This window comes from Triticum urartu, chromosome 1A (genome assembly GCF_056163025.1).
Source record: "Triticum urartu cultivar PI428250 chromosome 1A, HENAU_Tu73, whole genome shotgun sequence".
In the NCBI taxonomy this organism is placed as follows: domain Eukaryota; kingdom Viridiplantae; phylum Streptophyta; class Magnoliopsida; order Poales; family Poaceae; genus Triticum; species Triticum urartu.
The window spans coordinates 121,366,007-121,381,760 of NC_141873.1; positions in this window are offsets into that span (position 1 = coordinate 121,366,007).

A 15,754-nucleotide genomic window follows, 5' to 3' on the forward strand; every position below is an offset into this window, starting at 1 on the left:
TAGAGCTTTTCCACCAGCCAAATATGCATGTAGTGATAGCCTTTATTCATCATTCTCTATGGTGTGAATTTGCCAGTACATTCAATGTACTGACCCTTTGTGGCTGCAACGTCTCATGTTGCAGGAATCTTACGACGAGTAAGTGATACGTTAGGGTTACGATTTCTACACTCAACTTTGCCGTTGGTGTTGATGGGAATCCACAACCTTGTTACTTCCGCTATTTTGGATTGAGGTAATAGTATTTACGTTACTTTACACATGTGATTTACCTCTGTTATAAATCCTCGAGTACTGTGTGTGTCAGCATACCGATCCAGGGATGGCACTTAAGCACAGAGACTTGATCCATTCGGGTCGGGTCGCTACACGTAGAATACTTATGCTCTTGAGAGAAGCCACTAGTGAAACCTATGGCCCCCGGGTCTATTTTCATCATATCAATCTCCATTACTTTAATTTTGCTTTGCTTTTTTACTTTGCTTTTACTTTTTACTTTGCATATTTATACCAAAAATACCAAAAATATTATATCTATCAGATCTCACTCTCGTAAGTGACCGTGAAGGGATTGACAACCCCTAATCGTGTTGGTTGCGAGTAGCTATCGCTTTGTGCAGGTATGAGGGACTTGAGCGTGGGCTCCTACTGGATTGATACCTTGGTTCTCTAAAACTGAGGGAAATATTTACGCTACTCTGCTGCATCATCCCTTCCTCTTCGGGGAAAACCAACGCAAGCTCAAGACGTAGCACTTCACACCTTGTAACACAGGCAAGAACCCTTTCTTTGCTTGATCCATTGAACTTCTTCAAAACTTTATCAAGGTATGTGCTTTTTGGAAGTCCAATTAAGCGTCTTGATCTATCTCTATAGATCTTGATGCCCAATATATAAGCAGCTTCACCGAGGTCTTTCACTGAAAAATTCTTATTCAAGTATCCTTTTATGCTATTCAGAAATTCAGTATCATTTCCGATCAATAATATGTCATCCACATATAATATCAGAAATGCTACAGAGCTCCCACTCACTTTCTTGTAAATACAGGCTTCTCCAAAAGTCTGTATAAAACCATATGCTTTGATCACACTATCAAAGCATATATTCCAACTCCGAGATGCTTGCACCAGTCCATAAATGGATCGCTGGAGCTTACACACTTTGTTAGCACCTTTTGGATCGACAAAAACCTTATGGTTGCATCATATACAACTCTTTAAGATATCCATTAAGGAATGCAGTTTTGACATCCATTTGCCAAATTTCATAATCATAAAATGCGGCAATTGCTAACATGATTCAGACAGACTTAAGCATCTCTACATGTGAGAATGTCTCGTCGTAGTCAACTCCTTGAACTTGTCAAAAACTGTTTGCGTCAGTCTTCTTCTTGAAGATCCATTTATTCTCTATGGGTTTCCAATCATCGGGCAAGTCAACCAAAGTCCATAATTTGTTCTCATACATGGATCCCATCTCAGATTTCATGGCCTCAAGCCTTTTTGCGGAATCTGGGCTCATCATCGCTCCTCATAGTTCATAGGTTCGTCATGGTCAAGTAACATGACTTCCAGAACAGGATTACCGTATCACTCTGGTGCGGATCTTACTCTGGTTGACCTACGAGGTTCGATAGCAACTTGATTAGAAGTTTCATGATCATCATCATTAACTTCCTCACTTACTGGTGTAGGAATCACTAGAATTGATTTCTGTGATGAACTACTATCCAATAAGGGAGCAGGTACAGTTACCTCATCAAGTTGTACTTTCCTCCCACTCACTTCTTTCGAGAGAAACTCCTTCTCTAGAAAGGATCCATTCTTAGCAACGAATATCTTGCCTTCGGATCTGTGATAGAAGGTTTACCCAACAGTCTCCTTTGGGTATCCTATGAAGACACATTTCTCTGATTTGGGTTCGAGATTATCAGGTTGAAGCCTTTTCACATAAGCATCGCAGCCCCAAACTTTAAGAAACGACAACTTGGGTTTCTTGCCAAACCACAGTTCATAAGGTGTCGTCTCAACGGATTTCGATGGTGCCCTATTTAACGTGAATGCAACCATCTCTAAAGCATAAGCCCAAAATGATAGTGGTAAATCAGTAAGAGACATCATAGATTGCACCATATATAGTAAAGTGCGGTTATGACATTCGGACACACTATTACGCTGTGGTTTTGCAGGTGGCGTGAGTTGCGAAACTATTCTGCATTGTTTCAAATGAAGACCAAACTCGTAACTCAAATATTCTCCTCCATGATCAGATCGTAGAAACTTTATTTTCTTGTTACGATGATTTTCCACTTCACTCTGAAATTCTTTGAACTTTTCAAATGTTTCAGACTTATGTTTCATCAAGTAGATATACCCATATCTGCTCAAATCATCCGTGAAGGTCAGAAAATAACGATACCCGCCACGAGCATCAACACTCATTGGACCGCATACATCAGTATGTATATTTCCAGTAAGTCTGTTGCTCGTTCCATTGTTTCGGAGAACAGAGTTTTAGTCATCTTGCCCATGAGGCATGGTTCGCAAGCATCAAGTGATTCATAATCAAGTGATTCCAAAAGCCCATTAGCATGGACTTTCTTCATGCGCTTTACACCAATATGACCTAAACGGGAGTGCCACAAATAAGTTGCTCTATCATTACCAAACTTATATCTTTTGGCTTCAATACTATGAATATGTGTATCACTACTATCAAGATTTAGTAAAAATAGACCACTCATCAAGGGTGCATGACCATAAAAGATATTACTCATATAAATAGAACAACCATTATTCTCTGATTTAAATGAATAACCATCTCGGATCAAACAAGATCTAGATATAATGTTCATGCTTAATGCTGGCACCAAATAACAATTATTCAGGTCTAAAACTGATCCCAAAGGTAGATGTAGAGGTAGCATGCCAACGGCGATCACATCGACTTTGGAACCATTTCCCACATGCATCGTTACCTCGTCCTTAGCCAATCTTCGCTTAATCCGTAGCCCCTGTTCGAGTTGCAAATATTAGCAACAAAACCAGTATCAAATACCCAGGCGCTACTATGAGCATTAGTAAGGTACACATCAATAACATGTATATCAAATATACCTTTCACTTTGCCATCCTTCTTATCCGCCAAATACTTGGGGTTGTTCTGCTTCCAGTGACCAGTTCCTTTGCAGTAGAAGCACTCAGTCTCAGGCTTAGGTCCATACTTGGGCTTCTTCACTTGAGCAACAACTTGCTTGCTGTTCTTCTTGAAGTTCCCCATCTTCCCTTTGCCCTTCTTCTTGAAACTGGTGGTCTTGTTGATCAACACTTGATGCTCCTTCTTGAGTTCTACCTCCGCAGCCTTTAGCATTGCGAAGAGTTCGGGAATTGTCTTATCCATCCCTTGCATATTATAGTTCATCATGAAGCTCTTATAGCTTGGTGGCAGTGATTGAAGAACTCTGTCAATGACACTATCATCAGGAAGATTAACTCCCATCTGAGTCAAGCGGTTGTGGTACCCAGACATTCCGAGAATATGTTCACTGACAGAACTATTCTCCTCCATTTTGCAGTTGTAGAACTTATTGGAGACTCCATATATCTCAGTCCAGGTATTTTCTTGAAATATTAACTGTAACTCCGGGAACATCTCATATGCTCCATGATGTTCAAAGCGTCGTTGAAGTCCCTATTCTAAGCCGTAAAGCATGGCACACTGAACTATCAAGTAGTCATCAGCTTTGCTCTGCCAGACGTTCTTAACATTGTCAGCAGCATCTACAGCAGGCTTGTCACCCAGCGGTGCTTTCAGGACGTAATTCTTCTGTGCAGCAATGAGGATAATCCTCAAGTTACAAACCCAGTCCGTGTAATTGCTACCATCATATTTCAACTTAGCTTTCTCTAGGAATGCATTAAAATTCAATGGAATAACAACACAGGCCATTTATCTACAACAATATAGACATGCAAAATACTATCAGGTACTAAGTCCATGATAAATTAAAGTTCAATTTAATCATATTACTTAAGAACTCCCACTTAGATAGACATCCCTCTAAGCATCTAAGTGATCACGTGATCCATATCAACTAAACCATGTCCGATCATCACGTGAGATGGAGTAGTTTTCAATGGTGAACATCACTATGTTGATCATATATACTATATGATTCACGCTCGACCTTTTGGTCTCAGTGTTCCGAGGCCATATCTGCATATGCTAGGCTCGTCAAGTTTAACCCGAGTATTTTGCTTGTGCAAAACTGGCTTGCACCCATTGTATGTGAACGTAGAGCTTATCACACCCGATCATCACGTGGTGTCTCGGCACGACGAACTGTAGCAATGGTGCATACTCAGGGAGAACACTTATACCATGAAATTTTAGTGAGAGATCATCTTATAATGCTACCGCCATACTAAGAAAAATAAGATGCATAAAGGATAAACATCACATGCGATCAATGTAAGTGATATGATATGGCCATCATCATCTTGTGCCTTTGATCTCCATCTCCAAAGCACCGTCATGATCACTGTCGTCACCAGCTTGACACCTTGATCTCCATCGTAGTATTGTTGTCGTCTCGCCAACTATTGCTTCTACGACTATCGCTACCGCTTAGTGATAAAGCAAAGCAATTACATGGCGATTGCATTTGATACAATAAAGTGATAACCATATGGCTCCTGCCAGTTGCCGATAACTGTGTTACAAAACATGATCATCTCATACAACAATTTATATAATCACGTCTTGACCATATCACATCACAACATGCCCTGCAAAAATAAGTTAGACGCCCTCTACTTTGTTGTTGCAAGTTTTACATGGCTGCTACGGGCTTAGCAAGAACCGTTCTTACCTATGCATCAAAAACCACAATGCGGTATAGTGATTGCTTTTTGATCTTCAGAAAGAACCCTGTTCATTGAATCCGATTCAACTAAAGTTGGAGAAACAGACACCCACTAGCCACCTGTGTGCGAAGCACGTCGGTAGAACCAGTCTCGCGTAAGTGTACGCGTAATGTCGGTTTGAGCCGCTTCATCCAACAATACTGCTGAATCAAGAATCAACTAGTGACGGCAAGCAATATGTATATACTCACGCCCACAACTCCTTTGTGTTATACTCGTGCATATAACATCTATGCATAGACCTGGCTCAGATGCCATTGTTGGGGAACGTAGTATTTCAAAAAAAGTCCTACGATCACGCAAGATCTATCTAGGAGATGCATAGCAACGAGAGGGGGAGAGTATGTCTACGTACCCTCGTAGACCGAAAGCAGAAGCGTTCTGAAACGCGGTTGATGTAGTCGAACTTCTTCGCGATCCAACCGATCAAGTACCGAACGCACGGCACCTCTGCGATCTATACACGTTCAGCTCGGTGACATCCCTCGTACTCTTGATCCAGCCGAGGCCGAGGGAGAGTTTCGTCAGCACGACGGCGTGATGATGGTGATGATGAAGTTACCGATGCAGGGCTTCGCCTAAGCACTACAACGATATGACCGAGGTGGAATTCTGTGGAGGGGGGCACCGCACATGGCTAAACAATCAAATTGTGTCTATGGGGTGCTCCCCTCTCCCGTATATAAAGGAGTGGAGGAGGGGAGGGCCGGTCCTCATAGGGTGCGCCCAAGCGGGGGAGTCCTACTCCCAGTAGTAGTAGGTTTCCTCCCTTCCTAGTAGGAGTAGGAGAAGAAGGAAGAGGGAGAGAGAGGGAAGGAAAGGGGGGCCAGCCCGCCACCCAATTCGGATTGGGCTTGGGGGGGGCCTCCACTTGGCCGCCTCCTCCTCTCTCCCACTAAGGCCCAATAAGGCCCATTGACCCCCGGGGGGTTCCGGTAATCTCCTTATACTCTGGTAAATGCCCGAACTCATCCGAAACCATTCCGATGTCCAAACATAGCCTTCCAATATATCGATCTTTATGTATCGACTATTTCGAGACTCCTCGTCAGGTCCGTGATCACATCCGGGACTCCGAACTACCTTCGGTACATCAAAACACATAAACTCATAATACCGATCGTCATCGAACGTTAAGCGTGCAGACCCTACGGGTTCGAGAACTATGTAGACATGACTGAGACTCATCTCCGGTCAATAACCAACAGCGGAACATGGATGCTCATATTGGTCCCTACATATTTTACAAAGATCTTTATCGGTCAAACCGCATAACAACATACGTTGTTCCCTTTGTCATTGGTATGTTACTTGCCCGAGATTCGATCATCGGTATCTCAATACCTAGTTCAATCTCGTTACTGGCAAGTCTCTTCACTCGTTCCATAATACATCATCCCGCAACTAACTCATTAGTCACATTTCTTGCAAGGCTTATAGTGATATGCATTACCGAGAGGGCCCAGAGATACCTCTCTGATACATGGAGTGACAAATCCTAATCTTGATCTATGCCAACTCAACAAACACCATCGGAGACACATGTAGAGCATCTTTATAGTCACCCAATTATGTTTTGACGTTTGATAGCACACTAAGTGTTCCTCCGGTATTTGGGAGTTGCATAATCTCATAGTCATAGGAACATGTATAAGTTATGGAGAAAGCAATAGTAGTAAACTAAACGATCATAGTGCTAAGGTAACGGATGGGTCAATTCAATCACATCATTCTCTAATGATGTGATCTCGTTCATCAAATGACAACTCATGTCTATGGTTAGGAAAATTAACCATCTTTGATTAACGAGCTAGTAAAGTAGAGGCATACTAGTGACACTCTGTTTGTCTATGTATTCACACATGTACTAAGTTTCTGGTTAATACAATTCTAGCATAAATAATAAACATTTATCATGATATAAGGAAATATAAATAACGACTTTATTATTGCCTCTAGGGCATATTTCCTTCAGCTGGTGCACCCCATACATGGCCGGATAAGGGGCGGGGGAGGAAAGGGAGAGGATAGAAAGGAAGGGGGGCAATTCAGCCTCCCCTTTCATTCTCTCCCCCCTCCTCTTTCCTTCTCCCTCCGAAAAAGATGGAAAGGGGGGAGGCCGAATAGGATTAGGCCCCAAGTAGGATTCCTCCTACTTGGGGTGCGCCTCCTGCTGCTCCCTCCCCCTCCCACCTATATATATGTGGGGAGGGTACCGCTAGACAACACCAAGTATTCTCTTAGCCGTGTGCGGTGCCCCCCTCCACAGTTACATACCTCGGTCATATCGTCATAGTGCTTAGGCGAAGCCCTACATCGGTAACTTAATCATCACCGTCGCCATGCCGTCGTGCTGATGGAACTCTCCCTCGTCCTCAACTGGATCAAGAGCTCGAGGGACATCATCATACTGAACGTGTGCTAAACACGGAGGTGCCGTACGTTCGGTGCTTGGATCGGTTGGATTGTGAAGACGTTCGACTACATCAACCGTGTTACTAAACGCTTCCGCTTTCGGTCTACGAGGGTACGTGGACACACTCTCCCCTCTCGTTGCTATGCATCTCCTAGATAGATCTTGTGTGATCGTAGGAAACTTTTTGAAATACTACATTCCCCAACAGATCCCACGATGCGCCGCCACAGATGCAACGACGGTCACTGCCGCTGGTTCCTCTCTTCTAGCTAGGTGGCTACATATTTGTGGCTTGTGTAAAAAAGAGCCACTCCCTTGCTTAGCTTTACTCAGTCTTCCCTACTAACAAAGCTTGCTTGCATGCACTAGGTGGTTACTAACAAGGGAACCCTACTAACAAGCCGAGCTCTATAAGAAAACAATCAACCAATATGTAGTCCCAATATGTAGATAGGGCCAACAAGCCCATAGCACAATCACATAGTTCAAACTAGGAAGAAAATAATAATAGAATAGATAGAATACTTAAGCCAACAAGCCCATAGAAACTCCAATATAGTTGAATTACAACTTAACATAACATAGACTAAAAAAAGATAGAGGGTTTAGAACCCTAGCCGCCGCCTTCTCCACCTCGCTCCTCCTCCGGGCGCCCTTTTCATTGCTCCTATAGGGCGTTGTCGATGGGGTACGGTAGAGTGTGCATGCGCGCCGCGGTGGGGGAGATGTTGGTGTACTCCATGAACCTGTTGTGGGTGGTGAAAGCGATGGACCCGCAGCCACACCAAAACACCCGGCCGAGGAGGTAGAAGGCGTCGAATGTGTTGGTGAAGTGGGTAAGGAGAGCAACCACCACCCATTTTTGGATGGCCTCCTCGACGTGGAACATCGTTGGAGATCCCCTCGGAAGGTGGTGGTAGCCGGACACAAGGAAGAACTCGGTGAAGTTCCTTGTGGTCCTCAGCCTTGATATCGCCCACACACGTAGTGTGCGACCAACGTACACGCCGGTAGGGTAGAGCCTCTCCGGCACGGTGGGTGGGAAGCGGTAGGTTGGTCCGGTGTACTGCATGGCTGAGGGATGTGCAGAAGAAGGAGAAGGGGCCGAAGAGTAAGAATGGCAGATGGATGAGGGATGGCAGAGGCAGATGGTGGGAGATGGCAGAGGCAGAGTGTGGCGTAAATAGCCATAGTGCTACGTGTTATTTGGCCGTGGTAATAACGGGGTCAAATGTGAAGTTAGTAGCCCGTTTGTCAAACCCACTGCAACATTGTGAGTGTACACGCGTGGGAAACGATGGTTTGATAAGAAGAAGAAAAAGAAGCTAATTGCACGCGTGGGAATCTGTGGTCATATATATATATTATATGAACAAAAAGAGACAATTTTTAAGGGCTTGTGGCCATTTTGCATGATAAAAATAATAAATTTGGACCTTAAAATTTTGGTCATTTTGCATGATAAAAAAAGATAGAGGGCTTGTGGCCATTATACAAATGCAAAATGACCCATTTTTTAAAAGTTTGTGGCCATTTTGCATGATAAAAATAAATTTAGCCCTTATAAATTGGTCATTTTGTATTTGTATAGAACAAAAATAATTAAATTTTATACGCAATGTCAATTGTTGTGTAATTTCAAACGATGCAAAAAAAAAACAGAGCCAACACGTTCACGAAAAACAGAGCCATCACATTCACAAAAAAACGACGCAATTCGACGGCCCAACCAGAGCTTGGTTTCCTTTAGGGCCCAATAACAACATTTTTTTCACGGAGTCAGTGGTGGGCGAGCGTCCGAGCACAACCAACAGGATCACCTCTCGCGGATCGCCCCACGATCCAACGATGCGGAGCCATCCTTGTGATCCAACAGCCCGGAGCCTACACGCAGCCTTCCCATCGAATCCTTCTAGAAGACCACATCTGAGGGTTGTCTCTTGGCGCCAGGGTATGATCGGATGACTGACGTTCGGAGCTAGGGTTAGGCGAAACCCCGTGGGGTTTAGAGGGGTTTTGAGCTGGTCAACGAGGTTACGAAAGCTTTGACTGAGCATAACTAATTTAAAAAAAATCAAAAAAACATGAAACCTTCGCCGTTCGTCGTTTTATTTTATAAGACACACTAACGAGGAAAAAAAATACTAAACTTGGTCTATGGTCATTTTCATGAAAAAAAACCCTAGCTAGCACGATCGAGGTCAAATGAGCATCATTAATTTAGAAAAAAAATGAAACCCGCGCACAATGTTGTCTTTTGTGACATGTTACCAACCAAAAATCATAAACTTGGTCTATGGTCATTTTCATGAGAAAACCTTCACACATATGAGCTATCACCTACAATATTTCATAGAGTTCAAGGAGATGAGGTAGGGTTACCTTCTGTTTTTGAAAAATTAAAAAAAATCAAAAAATCACCAAAGCTTTATTTCAAAGTGAATAAGAAGGATCTGAACTTAGTTTTCCATTTTCATATTTTAAACGTGTTTTTAATAGTTTTTATATTAAAGCATATTTTTCAAAAGAAAACGTAAAAATATGAAGATTAATTCAAAAAATAGTGAGACTTCGAATCTACACTATATAGATTGAATAGGTGTTAATAAAAAAACATTTGGCTCATTTAGAGTAGGTCCAAAAAAACTTGATTACAATTGGGCCGTTTACCCTAGCCTGGGAGCTTATTGATGTGAGCACGACCTCGGACGTGCCACTGATTTGTCCCGATCTTTCATGGTGCAAGAACCGCAACTAAATTTCACTGATAAAAGTTCCGAATTACGCGAACGATACACGCAACCTGAAACTATGGTAACAACAACTGACAAGCAATACCTCGGCAAACAAGGCACCTCCCGTTGGAGTAGAAGTAGCCGGCAAGTAATCCGTCGCCGCGGATGGACCTCAAACCGATAGCTAGCAAATTCTCAATCACGAGAATCCTCTCGCCAAAGTGTAATCTTCTTAATAGAAATCTCACATGGAAAAACAAGACGAACGCCCAGAGGGCCGCTTCATAATCTGTTCTGTAAACTCTAGAAAATAACCTAAACTAAAAGCATCGGTAACCAAGAATATATATAGCCCGTACAAACCGACTTAGTCCGCCTAAAAAAGGTACGCAGGCCAATTACGTAACTGAGTTACCTTCCACTGCGTGACTTGTTGTAGCACTGCCGATCTCCTTGCCATTATGATCTTCTTCCTTTATTTTTCTTTCCAAACGTACATAGTTGACCGATTTAAAAACATATCCCTAGCATGTATGTGCATGCTCCTTATCTTCCTTTTTTCTAGCACATGCAGATCAGCCATTTGTTTATTTGGGAATGCACAACTACGAATCTGGTGCTTGTAGTCTGCTTCCTTTTTATTCTTCATGTTCTCCACGTACTATTATTTCTCCAAATGCATGGATGGTATTCTTTTGCAAGTCGGTTAGGAAACAAATAATTGCTTTCTAGTTGTGTACATGCATGCACTTGCATGGAAACATCTAATGTAGCCTTGCGCTCACATTTAATGTGGGCTCCTTTGTGTATAATCGGCACAAATTTGGGACCACATAATATACGCAAGTGCCCATCTTTCCCTTTGCTAAGATGTGCCATCTTCTCCATAATTTTGTCATCCTTGTTCCGTACTTTCTTTCTGACCTCCGCCTCCTCGACCTGCACTATCATGGCCTCATCTACAATATCTTCTGTATGAATCCCTTTCTCAATGGTCTTTGCAACCGTCCATAGGTCCTTGTTAATGACTGGCGTAGTCAATATGTCATGTGTGCTAGGCATATATGTGGTATTGTATGCTACATCACTTATTTGGAGCACATTTCTCAAATTTAAATTTCTTTGACCTCCTCTAAATCACCTCAAATTTTGCACACATGATCTCCTACACAAGCATATATAGTTTGCCAATGTTTTCTTTGCATTTTCTTAAATTTATACCGTCCCGTCGAATGTCAGTTCAAAACATCGGATAATGAAACATGCTGGTGGGAAAAAGCATGCATTTGATTTGATTAATAAACATGAGACCAATAACATGTGTGATCAGTGAAGCAACACTGAAGCAACATGTGTGATCAGTGAAGCAACACTGAAACAACATGTCTGGTCATTGCAGCACCTAAACTCATAGTTCACAACATCTAAACAGAACTAACCATACACCACAGGCAAATATAAGGACAGACAAATATAGATAGAATAATACATTACTAGCATCACCATAGATTCAGTTCACACCATAAACAGCCACATTCAGTTCACCAAAAGTAACTGGACCCAAAGTACCCAAAAGATTAAGATTCAGTTCACAGCATCACACCATCATAGCATCACATCATCACATCACTTCACGCCGGAGTCAGGGCCTTCACGAGCGCATCATGCTGCCCCTTGATCATGTAGTCCTCCCCGCGGATCGTTACATCCTCTGCATGAGACATAAGGTGATCGAAGCGGCCATCCTTGGGCTTTGGCTTGGTGCTGCAGTAGGGGCAGTGCCACTTGTTGAACTTGCGGTTGTAGAAGGAAGCAACTCCCATGGCCTTGATCTTCTCCACCTCCTTGGCTGTGAAGGACGCGACGTTGCCCTTGTACACATCATCTCCGGAATCATACTGCACACATGAATGAATTGCATTAATACATTATAGATTCATATACACCATGTCAAAGGAACTAAATGAACAAGGGATAGGCTTACCTCATATTCAGAATCATCACTAAACGCCCCCTTGTATGGGTCGTAGTCAGCCAGCTTCCTCTTCCCCCCAACCATCATCCTCCTGAATATACAATTACATCCATCACTAGTAGCCAATTGAAAATTTAGATATGCACACATGACACATTAATCATAGGGCTAATATACTCCCAATATGACATTCAAAACCCCAACCCGAGTAGCATTCAAAAACAAATCTAATATAATACATATGACATTCAAAACCCCAATATGACATTCAAATAACACATTGATCATTGGTCATGAATACACATTGAAGAACAGAGCTAATATAACTACATATTGTGGACAAATTTATATATTAATGAATCAAATAACTTCTTAATCAATGGATTCCATTTGGGCATATGACATTCAAAACCCCAATATGAGTAGCATTCAAAAACAAATCTAATAGGGACCCAATCTCCCAATATAATAAGCATACATGTCTGTAGCATTAAAAACCTCAATCTGTGAGCATTGAAAACAAATCTAATAAGCATACATCTGTGTAGCATTGAAGCACATCTAATAAACAGATCTATCTAGCATTTTTGCAACGAATTTATCCAATAAACCCTAGTACAAAAATCCCCATCCCCCCAATACAGAAAACACCGGCCCATCCGTCAAACCAACTACTCTAACCATCTGAACTACGGTATGAATCCACAATCTAACCAATCCAACTAACTCTACAAGCTAATATCCTAAAGCAAAGCAAGTGAAAATACCTCCTGCTCCTCACCAGGATGCGCATCGTGGGTATCGGGATTGACTGCGCCGCTCGACGCCGTCACCTTCTGCAGCGCTGAAGCAGAGCCCGCCACCTCCTTCTCCACATCCACAACGATTGCGAGTTTCCCCGCATCGCCGTGGACGCCGCTGACATCCGCGGTCACCGCACCCTGCAGCTTGACCACATCTGCGGCCGCTGCGCCAGCATTGCCATGGGCTTCGGCCATCTCCGGGTGAAGGCGATGAAGGTGAGGAAGAGGATGCGGTGGGGAGAGCGAGACGGTGCAGTCGAGGCAGTGGAGGAGAGCGAGACGGGGGAGAGGAAGACGATGCGATAGGAAGGGGATTTGGGGGAAAATGGTAGGGGGAATGGAGGTGGTTGCCCCTCTTTATACAATTGGACGTTTCAGGCATGTCCCATGGACACATGCTACCCCACGACCGCGGTCAGTTGCATGCGCCCACGTATATGAATACCTGCACGATCAACATACGAAACAACTATACGGGTAATGGTCAAAGGTGTACTCGGCCCTACGCAGCCCCACTCGTCAGAGTTAACGGTCAAAGGCATTGACCCGACGGCAACATCCATTGTAACCTGTTCTGAGGGTTTCGGGCAAGGGAATGGGGAAAAGTGAGCAAAAGTTAACAAAGTGGGGATGAATTAGTAGAGCTAAGGAACCAGGGGCACAGAAATAAAAAACCCTTTATTATATCCTGCTTGGATATCTAGCACTTTGAAACTAATTTTCACGTGTTGCTTTTGATAAGATCAAACAAATATAAGTGAAGATCATGAGCATAATTTTTCTTTCTCTCAAAATAATTTACATGAAGCAAGAGAGAATTTCTTGAAAATTTTACTAACTCCCAAATAAATGTAAGTGAAGCAAGAGAGCATTTCTTCAAAAATACTAAAGCACACCATGCTCAAAAAATATAAGTGAAGCACCAGAGCAAGTCCATAGCTCATAAAAATTTGACTGAGAACGTAGTCTATTGGTTTCTAATAGAGTTTTTGCTTTATACTTCGATTCTATGATGAACTATTACTTATTCATGAGAAGCATATGATAAAAGTTCTATGATAAAAGTCCTATGTTTAATTTTGTTGCTATTATAATAATCAACATGATGCTTCTATGTCCGTATTTTTTTTTATCGACACCTCTCTCAAAGCATGTGGACATGTTTTTCGATTTCGGTTTTCGCTTGAGGACAAGCGAGGTCCAAGCTTGGGGGAGTTGATACGTCCATTTTGCATCATGTTTTCTTACTGTTATTTATAATGTTTTTATCCATAATAATGCTTTTTGGAGTAATTCTAATGCACTTTCTCTCATAATTTGCAAGGAACACACCAAGAGGGAGAATTCCGGCAGCTGGAAATCTGGACCTGGAAAAGCGACGTCAGGCCACCTATTCTGCACAACTCCAAATGAGCTAAAACTTCATAGGGATATTTTATGAATTATTTGAGAAATACTGGAGCCAATAAACACCAGAGGGGGGACACCAGGTGGGCATAACCCACCTGGGCGCGCCAGGCCCCCCAGGCGCGCCCTGGTGGGTTGTGGCCTCCTTGGACCACCTCCGGTGCCCATCTTCTGGTATATAAGTGGTTTTGACCTAGAAAAAATAAGGAGGACTTTTGGGATGAAGCGCCGCCGCCTCGAGGCAGAACTTGGGCAGGAGCACTTTTGCCCTCCGGCGAAGCGATTCCGCAGTGGGAACTTCCCTCTCGGAGGGGGAAATCATCGTCATCATCATCACCAACAAATCTCCCATCTTGGGAAGGGCATATCCATCAACATATTCAACAAAAACATCTCCTCTCAAACCCTAGTTCATCTCTTGTGTTCAATCTTGTTACCAGAACTATAGATTGGTACTTGTGGGTGACTAGTAGTGTTGATTACATCTTGTAGTTGATTACTATATGGTTTATTTGGTGGAAGATTATATGTTCAGATCCATTATGCTATTTAATACTCCTCTGATCATGAACTTGTTTATCATTTGTGAGTAGTTACTTTTGTTCTTGAGGTCACGAGAGAAATCATGTTGCAAGTAATCATGTGAACTTATGTATGTTGTTATTCCCTTAGTGGTGTCATGTGAACGTCGACTACATGACACTTCACCATATTTGGGCCTAAGGGAATGCATTGTGGAGTAGCAATTAGATGGTGGGTTGCGAGAGTGACAAAAGCTTAAACCCCTGTTTATGCGCTATTCCGTAAGGGACCGATTGGATCCAAAAGTTTAATGCTATGGTTAGAATTTATTCTTAATACTTTTATCATAGTTGTGGATGCTTGTGGGAGGGTTAGTCATAAGTAGGAGGTTTGTTCATGTAAGAAAATCACCTAAGCACCGGTCCACCCACATATCAAATTATCAAAGTAGTGAACACAAATCAAATCAACATGATGAAAGTGACTAGATGAAATTCCCGTGTACCCTCAAGAACGCTTTGCTTATCATAAGAGACCGTTTTGGCATGTCCTTTGCCTAAAAAGGATTGGGCTATATTGCTGCACTTTTGTTAATATTATCTTTACTTGCTCCTTACAAATTATCTTGCTATCAAACTACTCTCTACGTACAATTTCAGCACTTGCAGACAATACCTTACCGGAAACTACTTGTCATTTCCTTCCGCTTCTCGTTGAGTTCAACACTCTTACTTATCGAAAAGAGCTACAATTGATCCCCTATACTTGTGGGTAATAAAGGCTATTTTCTGGCGCCGTTGCCGGGGAGTGAAGCTCCTTTGGTAAGGAAACATTTATATAGTGTGCTGAAATTTATTGTCACTTGTTACTATGGAAAACAATCCTTTGATGAGTTTGTTCGGGGTATCTTCACCTCGTCCAGAACCATAATTAGTAACCCCTCAACCTATTGCACCTACTAAAAATAT